The following is a 10,667-nucleotide window of genomic DNA, read 5'->3' on the forward strand; positions in this document are numbered from 1 at the left end:
GGGGCTCGACCCAAAGTGGAGCAGCCGCCAGGACTAGAACATGGGACCACGGGGCACCAGGGTCACAGGTGGCGGCCTAACCTCCTGCGCCCAGCACTGGCCCCTACGTTGGGTTCTGGAGATGAACTCTGTAACAGGTGCGCACCACTCACAAGCAAGAGTCCTTACCAGCTCCAGGGGGAAGGGGAGGTTGAGGGACAGGCCCAGGGAGGAAGACCACCGACAGATGGGGCAGAGACGAGAGAGCGTGGTCCCCAGCCCAGGCACTGCAGCGGCAGGAAGGTGTGGCGGCCGACTTCACCTGTGACCTTGACCAGGTCACACGGCGCTGGGGTGCTCCTTCCGGCGTCACTGGGGGTGTGTCCTTGGGGAAGCCGGCGGCCCTCCCCGGCGTGGTGGGCCTCGTCCAATCAGGTGAAGGCCTGTAAAGAACAAAGAGAACCTGGACAGGAGCCTCGGTGTTCCCGGCCTGGGCCTGGTCCTCAGGCTCACGGACTCAGCCTGGAGCTCCTGCCGTCGGCTCGCCAGGGGCCCCGGCCACCAGCATCCCATGGACCTTGGGAATCATCCGGCTCCACGGTCACGGCCCCCCAGACCCTGCCTCCTCCAGTTCTGCTGCCCCGGGGGGCCTCAGCGGGGGGCGTGGCATGGCGGAGACCTCCCCTTCCACCTCATGGCCCCCGCCTCCAGCCCTGCTCCCTGACGCCCCCAGCGTGTGGGCTCTGTGACAGCAGCCGCAGGAGTGAACACTCAACAGGGAAGTGTGCGGGCGCCGGGGCGGCTGCGTCTCACGTCCGAGCTCCTGGGTTCGAGCACCAGCTCTGTTCCCGGTCCAGTGTCCTGCCCGTGCACCCTGGGAGCAGCGGGGACGGCTCAAGGGCGTGGGCCCCTGCCACCCACGTGGGAGGCTCCGGGGAGGTCCAGGCTCCCGGCTTCAGCCTGCCCAGCCCTGGCTGTTGTGGGCATTTGGGGGTGAACCGGAGGATGGAGGAGTTCTGCTTGTCGGTGTCTCTGTCACTCTGCCTTTCAAATAAGTCAGAATAAACATAAAAAAACAAAAACACAGCTTAGGCCGGGGGAAGCCTCGGACATCTAGTGCGCGGCTCTCTGCAAGCCTAGCCCTCGTTCTTCAAAGTTGGGGGTGCCCTAAGCAGGGAGCCCGGCCCTCCCCACCCCCACCCCGGTGACCTGCGGCCCTCAGGCACTGCCGACACCTTGGCTGGCTCTGCTCTACCTGAGACAGTGCCAGGAGACAGAAGGGAACTGGGTTGGGGGCAGCAACTTCCAGCGTAGCTCAGCGCCCCCCGCCCCTCGCCCCCCGCACAGCTGGGATCCCACAGGGTCTCCCAGCCTCCAGCCAGCGCCACCCCCACAGGGAAGCTGCTCCCAGCCCCCGCACCTCCCACAGAGACACCCCAGCAAGGGGCTCTGCCGCCTGCCAATCACGTTGACTGACAGAGACCAGGGCCTGGGACACAGCTCTGCTCACGGCTCCCGGGCGGGCGCCAGCACCTGCCCCGCGGCTCAGCCCCACATCCCACCTTCCTCGCCCGGCCAGCTCAGTGCCTAAGCTTCCCAAAGCTGCCGACACGCGGAGCGGACCGCCAGCCACGGGACCAGCGCTTCCCCTGCCGCTCCGTCCCACCCCCACACGGGCCTGCCATGTGCAGCCACGCTGCACACACACTGCTCCTTTTCTTCCTTCCAGAATCCTGTCTCCCACAGCCCAGTCTCCAGGGAGGAAGCAGGTGAGCCCCTGGGTCCTGCACAACACGTCCCACACACGACATCTGAGTGCCACATGCCACATGCCACGTCCACACACCCCATCCTGCATACTGCACCTGTGCCACATCCGGTGTGCCACGTCCCATGTGCCAGTCCACACACCTCCTCCGCACGTTACATCTGTGTGCCACGTCTCACATACCACGTCCTGCACACTGCATGTCTGTGCCACGTCCTGTGTGCCACATCCCACATTGCGGGCTGTGCTGTCTGTCCCATGAGGACAGAGACTCTCGGGAAGCAGTGCTGGGAGTTGATCCACTTGATCCCTCCAGGGTCCTGCACGGGGCCACTGCCCACACCACACAGCCCAGGGAGGAGCAGCACGGACACCCACACACACCTTTGACATGGGGTGAGGTCTCCCCTCAGGAGTCTGAGTGGTCACTCTGGATCCAGGAGCCTCCAGGTGCGAAATCTGGCCACGCTGGGGCAGGCAGTGTGGTGCAGGGGTTAGGCCACAGCTCGTGACACCAGCATCCCAGATGGGTGCCGTTCCAGTCCCGGCTGCTCTGCTTGCCTGGGAAGGCAGCGGGAGATGGCCCGAGTGCTTGGGCACCCCCCGCTCCCACTGGAACAGGATGGAGCTCCTGGCTCCTGCCTTTGGCCTGGCCAACCCCCAGCTGTTGCAGCCATTTGTGGAGTGAACCAGCAGAAGAAAGACCTCTCTCTGGCCGGCGCCGCAGCTCAATAGGCTAATCCTCCGACTTGCGACGCCGGCACACCGGGTTCTAGTCCCGGTCAGGGTGCTGGGTTCTGTCCCGGTTGCCCCTCTTCCAGGCCAGCTCTCTGCTGTGGCCAGGGAAGGCAGTGGAGGATGGCCCAAGTGCTTGGGCCCTGCACCCCATGGGAGACCAGGAGAAGCACCTGGCTCCTGCCTTCGGATCAGCGCGATGCGCCAGCCGTAGCAGCCATTGGGGGGTGAACCAACGGCAAAAGGAAGACCTTTCTCTCTGTCTCTCTCTTTCTCACTGTCCACTCTGCCTGTCAAAAAAAAAATAAAAAAATAAAAAAAAAAAAAGAAGAAGATTCTCCCTCAGTCTTGGCTGTCACTTTGTCACTTTGCCTTTTGAATAAAGAAATCCGATCACACCAATGCGTCCAGGCTATGGGGAGACAACTGGGAGCCTGTGGGAGGCTGCGTGGACACGGCTGTGGACTCAGCCTCTCCCCGACCGCACCTGCACCGGAAGCAGAGCCCAGGCGGCCCCAGAGGCAAAACTGTCAGCAGCTGACTGACGACGTGGCCGTGACGGTGGCGGCAGCTGGAGCAGGCGGCTCGGCAGGAGCTAGAGCAGGCTGTGCTCTGGGGGCCCCAGCCATGGGAGGCGCGGCCAGCGGTCATCGCTCTGCGCAGGGCACAGGGGTCACTGTGCAGTGCACAAACGGGTCAGTCCAGCCCCGAGGCCTCGCCACCCAGGGGAGCTTGGAAGAGCCCGCTTCCGGGCCGCACTCTGAGCCAGGAAGGGGTGGCGAGACTGGGCATGGAGGAGGTGCTGGCAGGGCTCCCGCAGCCCACAGGTCAGGACTCGACACTGCCCGGGGCCATGGCCTGCACCCACTGCCTGTGCTCAGCTCCCCTGCCGCTCAGGGCCAGGATGTTAACAAGGGCACTGAGCTGGAACCACGCACAGCCCCCACCGCTAATCCCTGGCTGCTCTAACCCACCCTCAGCCCCTCCCTCCGCTGCATCCCCCACCCCGGCCTCAGCCCTGAGGAGCACAGGCCGGCCTGCGGCTGCCCGGGGCTCGCTCCTCCAGGCAGCCCTCCCACGGTCATGTCCAGGCCCCGTCCTCGTCCTGGGAACGGTCTCTGAATTCAGCGCTGCTCGGTTGCTCCCTGAGGAGCCGCTGGCTCCCACGGAGACCCTGGCAGTGGGAGTCCTCCGGGAAAGCACCGGCTCTCCCAACTGGAAAGATCCAGAAAACCGGGGAAGAGAGGGGCGAGGCCGAAACACAGTCCAGAGGGGCTGAGCGACATTATCCCAGGAGAGGGGGCAGCCTGGGGGAGGGGGACAAGGCCCCACCCCGAGGCTGTGCTGGCTCCCGTGTCGGGGAACTGGGGGAGAAGGAGCAGGCCCCAGAGCAAGCCAGCTCTCGGAGCCGCTCCGCTCCTGTGCAGTGGCACGGCACTCACGCCACGCCCCCGGGTGTGCTCACTGCTGCGGGTGCGGAGTGGCAGCCTGGGGGCCCCGTGCTGTCGTCCCCCTTTCCTGTCCTCGCCACTCGAGGGGGCCCGGGTTCCGCGGTCTGACTGGACACTGAGCCCCGGGTCCTCTCAGCAGAACTCAGAGACGCCCGAGCAGAACCCAGCGCTTCCTCCCGCGCCTGAGCCCAGCGGGGGCGGCCTCCTACTTGTGGAACCCCAGGGGAGGAGCACGCGGCTGTGCTCCCTGTGCTCGGAGCAGAGGGCCAGGGGCAGAGCGAGCAGGACAGAGTGGCTGCCCCCATGTGGCGCTCGAGGGTCGGAAGTGTCCACCTCCCTCCACTGGCCGCCCCCAGGAATTCACTGCTGCCCGCAGGGTGCACTCAGCAGATGAGCGGAGCCACGCTCTGCCCTCCCCACCCCTCCCCGGGGGTCGCAGGCTGGTGTGGGACCCCCAGGGCATGGGTGATGTTCACACCACAGCACTTCTCCGGCTGGGTCTCATCCGAGCCCGTCTGGCATGGCGTGAGGGACTCAGAATGGACAGAGACAGAGGAGGCTCCCAGGTGTGGGCTCAGCGCCGGTCCCGGACAGCAAACCCCAGCGTCCCACCCTGGAAAGGAGGAGCCTGGTGGGAGTCCTGAGCTGGCACCTGCTGTATCAGGCCGTTGAGGCCCACCCCTCACGTCCCAGCCCTACTCGGGCACCAGGGCCCAGGTTTGCCAGCTCCTTGCCGCCGGCTGCCCAGTTCTTGTCGCCCCAGGAGGCGGCCCCGGCTGTCACTGGTGGGTGCAGGTCCGGGAGGCCTGCACGCTGGCCGTGCACCAGCCGGTCCCCCTGTCGGGGTACGTGCCCCAGAGCCCCCGGCCCCCGGCACCCCCCCCCGAATCAGCCTGCCAGCAGCACAGTGGGAAAGCCCCTCCGGGTCACCCCTGCTGGGTCCCCGAAGACAGGGCTGCTGCCCAGCTGCTGCAGGGCCTGCTGGGGGCCGCGGGCGTGCGTGCCCGTCCTGGCCCACACGCACGACTAAGGCGCAGCAGGAAGGCGCTGCCTGCCCGCCTGCCCGTGGGTGTCTTCTAGCCCTCTGCGCCCCTCCCCAACGTGGGGGTGGTGGCGGCAGCTGTGGGGTGGCTCCTGGGGAGGGTGGGGGCAGCTGAAACTCACACTTCCTGCTGGAATCGCACTTATCTTGCATCTACCACAGCAGCCTCGTGGCAGAGGGCATGGGGTGAGGCCAGGGCCGCGGGGCCAGGGCGTGCCCGCACCGTGGGGTGCCCTCTGGCTGCTCTGCTCACCATGGAAGGGGACACGCCCCGAGCTCCCGGCTACAGGGCCCAAGCTTGGTGCTTGGGCCGGCCCTGCGCAAGTGGAGGTGACGGTGGCTCCTCAGAGCTGCTGGGACACCCGCCTGTGTCCCTGGCCCCTCAGGGAGTCGTTCCCCGGGAGGGCACAGGAGGCAGGGAGGCCGACACCCTCGCAGGGACGCTGGGAGCCCAAGCTGCAGCCATCTGCACTTTGCAGGACAAGGAGCCAGCAGGGGGAGCCCCACCAGGTCCCTGCACACAGCTCAGATCCTGTCTGGCTCCCTGCACAGCCCAGCAGAGGTTTCCCTGTGCCAGCTCCTGGCCCCTCGTGCCGGCTGCCTAGACCCCAACCAGGGACTCGCGACACGGTCTGGGGACATTCTCGGCTGTCACTGCTCACTCGGGGAGTGGGGTGCTCCTGGCGTCCTCACAAGAGGAGGCCCAGGGAGGAGCCAAGACCCTGCCCCGGAGGACAGAGGCAGAGACCACAGTGCCACGGCCACAAGCCGAGGGATACCGGAGCCCCCGGAGGCAGAAGCGCCCTCCCTCGGTGCCTCCAGTGCTGCCGTCACCTTGACTTTGGCCACCGTGTGGTCATTTACGGCGGCCGCCCCAGGACGCAGGGGCCTTGGGCACCAGAGTGTTTTCTTAATGTCAGCACAGAACGGTCTCGCAGTGGCAGCATGTGGCCACCCCCAGGGGGCTCCCGGGAGGGCCTGGCGCCCAGAGGGGAGCAAGGGACCCAAGGCTGCCGTTTCCCACCCCAACCATGTTCGGGAGGTGCCCCAGGCCACGTTCCAACAAAACCTGATGGACGCCTGCGTGCTGGACACGGAGAGTGACCTGCCTGGAGCAGCTGGGGGAGAAGAGCCGGGAGTCGGGGAGCTGCAGCCTGTGCCCACCCTCGCAGCCAGAGCTCGGCCAAGTTCAGCGCAAACCTGCGTCTCTGAGGCCCCGTCCTGGATTCTGGCTTCTGTCCAAAGGGCACTCAAAGCTTTCTTTTTAGAAAATATTTATTTATTTATTTTTGAAGAGGGAGAGAGAGAGAGTGAGAGTCCGTCTGTCTGCTGGGCACTCCCCAGACGTCGCAAGAACAGAAGCTGGACTCGGCCAGAAACTCCCCTGGGGTCTATCACCTGGGCCTCCCCGGGGCCTCGCAGGGCGTGAGCAGGTGGAGGCGGGACTGATCCCGGCACTGCTTTGTGGGCCTCAGGCTCTGTGCTACCTGCACAGGCCCTGTCCCCGCAGCGTGTTCTTACAGATGAGATGGCGAAGAGAAGCCAACCAGCTCGCAGGAGTGCAGGCTCTGTGCCCGGGGAGACGCCAGCAGGAGGCAAGGAGAGCGCCCACCAGGGAGGGAGCAGCAGGTGCAAAGGCCCTGGGCTGGGACACAGAGGGGCACAGGTTGGGAAAGTGGGCCAGGCAGGGCCAGCGTGCAGAGCCCCGACCGCTCAGGACTCGGACGGTCACCTCGGAAGCCACACTGCAGCGTGTGCTTCTGGTACCTCCCGCGTTTGCCCGAGTCATGGCTGGAGTTGGGGCTCAGGGCCACCTCGTGTCTCACCCGACATCCCCAGAGTGGACGGTGCTGCTGGGCTCCCCTGGCCCCCGAAAGCCTGCAGCTGCCTCCTCTGAGCGGAGCGCAGAGCTGCCCTCAGGGCTCTGGCCTGGCCATCTCCACGGCGCCGCACGTGGGGTGGGTGCACGGCCCCCTGCTGCTCCCCGGCCTGGCGCGGCTTCCCCGGCCCCTTCCATTGCCTGAAGCTGTGTTGGGATGAGGGCTCCGTTCTTCCTGTTGGTACCCAGGAAGCACCTCGTCCACATCCTGCCACGGGGCCTCGTCATTGTCCACTGTGGGTTCCGAGCCCCCCTTTAAAGACCACAGGGGCCTGGGGATGCTGAGGAGGGGGCCGGAGAGGCAGACACCCGAAAGCTCCCTCGGGATTCCTCCAGGCTCCTGAGCGCCCCCCACGGCGGCACCACACCCACCCAAGGACTGACCCCAGTGGGGAGCACACTTCACGTCCCCGCAGCTCATCCCTCCTCAGGCACCGCCACCCCCAGGCCGCCTCGGGGCCTCTTACTCCCGTGACCCTGGCACAGGCCTGGGCTCCGGAGGTCAGGGCGTGGCTGGCCCTGGTGTCAGAGCCTCCCGCAGTGAGGCCCCACAGGGCTGAGACCCCAAGTGCATCCTCCGCCACGATGGTGTTGGAGTCGCCGGGAGCGACTGGCCCGAGGACAGCAGGCAGGCTGGTGGCCTGGAGCCAGGGCAGGGGTCCCCATGGAGGGGGCGGGGCCCTAGTCAGGGGATGAGGCAGAGTCGCAAGGCGGGGCGGCCGTGGTGAACGACCTGGGCACATTGGTGTCTCAGGTATGTGGTCCCTGAGAGGCTCACAGAGCTGGTGCCAGAGGCTGTAGCCTCAGAGGCAGGAAAATGGCCCTGGCTTCCCTCCCGGGACCTGTGAGCCGGCCAGCGACCTGAAGTAGCCACCAGGAGGGCCAGTGGCAGGTCCCTCCTGCCTCCCGCTCCTGCAACACCGGGGTCCCTGAGCCTCACTCCAAGCTCCTGATGAGTGGGTGCAGGGCCAAAGCCAGACACGGAGGGCTGGCTTCCCTGGGTCTGCAGGGTGCGTGGGAGACGCAGAGAGACAGAGAAGGGCCTGGCACACGCACAGCAGCCACGCGGCAAAGCCCACCAGCCAGTGCCCCAGGAGCCAGGATTTTCTTCCCGGTCTCCCATATGGGTGCAGGGACCGAAGCACTTGGGTCATCCTCTGCTGACTTCCCAGGCCATGAGCAGGGAGCAGCCAGGACTCGAACCTGTGCTCATGTGGGACGCTGGTGGCGCAGGTGCCATCTAATCTGCTGCAGCACGCCAGCCCCGCATGTTTTACTGGATGGCTCACTGTCCGTGGAATGCCTCAAGGACAGGCAGACCGGGAGAGGAGATGAGGGACCCAGGCCCGGCCGTCCCACAAGGGCATCCAAAGCTGGCAGAGGCCTGGGACGGGGCCTGTGGCAGCCTAGAGGCTCCTTCCGGTTCCCTGACTGCCCAGGACAGCAAACTGTGGTCCTTGGAGCTGCTTGGAAGATCATGGAAGTGGGAGGCGACCGACCCGCCCGCCGCGCCCACGCTCTTTCCCCTCGGGTCTGAAGCTGTCCCAGGGATTAGGGGATCCTCTGAGCTCCTGGGAGGGGCAGGGATTAGCTGCAGCCTCCCGTGCAGGACTGGGGGCCAGGGTGGAGAGGCTGGGACGTACTGGCCGGAGGGGACGGTCAGGGTCAGCGAGCAGGCCTTGCCAGTGAGTAAGAGCCCCCAGGGAGAGGCCAGCGAGGGAAAGGGAATCTCTGGGCCCCTCCCTCACCCTCTTCGACTCAGAAAGGATTTGGCCTGCAATGAGTCCGGCAGAGACTGGTTTTGGGGGACCTGTCTGCTCAGGTGCCATGCGTGTTTCAAGCGGCTAACTTTAATCCGGCCCCTGAGTCGCTCCCTGAGTCACCCCAGGGGTCTTGTCGGAACCAGAGCCCAGGAGGCGAGCAGGGCTGTGCACGTGCATCTGAGACTCTCCAGGTGGGGCGGATTCCTGGGCCCGCCCGCCCACGGGCCGGCGGTGCCGTCTGGACGAGGGGAGGGCCCTTCGCACCCAGCACAGGTGGGTCCAGTGCCGTGCAGCCCCGCTGGGTCACCTGGGCAGGTGACAGAACCACCCAGGCTCCCATGTCCTCCTCTCTGGGACGGGACAACGCAACACCATCGACGGTGTGCGTTGGGTCACCGCCCGGGGCTTCTGCTCCGCTGGGCTGCCGTGTGGCAGAGTGGAGAGCCGTGAGTGTACTCAGGAGCCGGGCGGGCTTTCTGGAACGCGAGGGTTCGTCCCCGCTCCTCACCTGGGCAGCACCACCGCAGTGCATTCGGGGCCCCGCCCTCACCCCGGCGCCACGCCCACCCCCTCCTCGAGGAGGGACTGCCACGGACTCCAGGCGCCCAGCTGCTCCAGAGTGGGGAGGGGCAGGAGGGGAAGTGGGACTCGGGGGGGGGGGGTATCCAGGTCTCCCTGGGACGGGGCCTCGCCCAGAGCCCACATTTGGCCTCCTCAATGCTCCCCCAAGCTGCCCATCCACCCCAACCAATGGGAACTAAACTGTGGTCCAGCCTCTTGCCTTCCTGGGTGCCCGCCCCTGGACGTCTCCGACTGAGCCAGCCCCGCCCCCCTGAGACTGTGCAAGGCAGGGGACAGCACTCTGGCTACCTCTCCTGCGCCCTCCGGAGGAAAACCCCCGTGCCCGGTGCCCCCCTCCCCCAACTGCAGCAGCCCCGCTCCCTGCAGGAGCGCCCGGAACGCCTCCTCCCTATCAACTCCTCCTGTCAATCTGCGGGCCCCTGGCAGACAGCGCCCCTTGGGAGCCAGCGTTGTGGTGTAGCGGGTGAAGCCAGCATTTGCAGCGCCGGCATCCCGTATCGATCGGATGCCGATTCAAGTCCTGGCTGTGCTGCTTCCGATCCAGCTCCCTAATGCCCCTGGGAAAGCAGCGAAAGGCGGCCCAAGTGCTTGGGCCCTGCACCCACGTGGGAGACCTGGCTGGAGCCTGGCCCAGCCCCAGCCATTGTGGCCATCAGGGGAGTGAACCAGTGGATGGAAGACCCCTGTCTCTTTCAAATAAATAAACCTGAACAACAGTTTTTTAAAAAGACATTCCCCCTGCTCTGAAAAGGCCCACAAGCCCCAGGCTGGGTCCCTGGGGTCTTGGTCCAGCTCTGCCCCACCCCAGGCCCTGTTTTGTTTTGGCATTTGCCTTTTGGCTGGCCTGGGCGGCTCTCCCTCACCCTCGCCCAGGAGGCTCCAGCCCTGCCCTCACACTCAGCCCCTGCCCCTGCGGGCTCTCTGGCTGCCCGTAGCGTGACTGCGGTTGTGATGGGTGCACACCGCCCTGCGCCAAGTCCACCAAGGCAGGGCTCTGCCTCCCTTGTCCACAGGGCTGGCCACTGCGGGCCTTGCCACTCGACCACATGAAAAGGTGAAGCCAGCGCTGAGAGAGCAGGTGGCCACCTTGCCGGGGGCAGAGGCTGAGACACCCAACTTCCTGGGGAGGTGGGGGAGGGGCCTCTCCTCCAGGGGAGGGGCAGGCAGCTTCAGGAGTCACGCTAGGGAGGGGCTCTGTGCGGCTGCCCGCTGCGTGGCCGCCCTGCCCAGGGCTCCCCAAGCTTGTGGAGCACCCACGCCGGCCTGCCCAAGAGACCCGGCAACAGGAGTCCCGCGCCCCCCGCGTCTGGCTGGGGCAGCTGCAGTCGGACCCCTTGAGGTCCTGTCCTGCACCCTAACAAGCCCTTCAGTGGTCACTGCCCTGCCCGAGGGCCCTGAGCGTCCTCAGCCTCTTCCAGCCCCTGGGGAAGTGGCTGGTCTCCCAAGGGCCCCTGTGGGGGAGGGGACA

This window comes from Oryctolagus cuniculus, chromosome 18 (assembly GCF_964237555.1).
Source record: "Oryctolagus cuniculus chromosome 18, mOryCun1.1, whole genome shotgun sequence".
NCBI lineage: Eukaryota > Metazoa > Chordata > Mammalia > Lagomorpha > Leporidae > Oryctolagus > Oryctolagus cuniculus.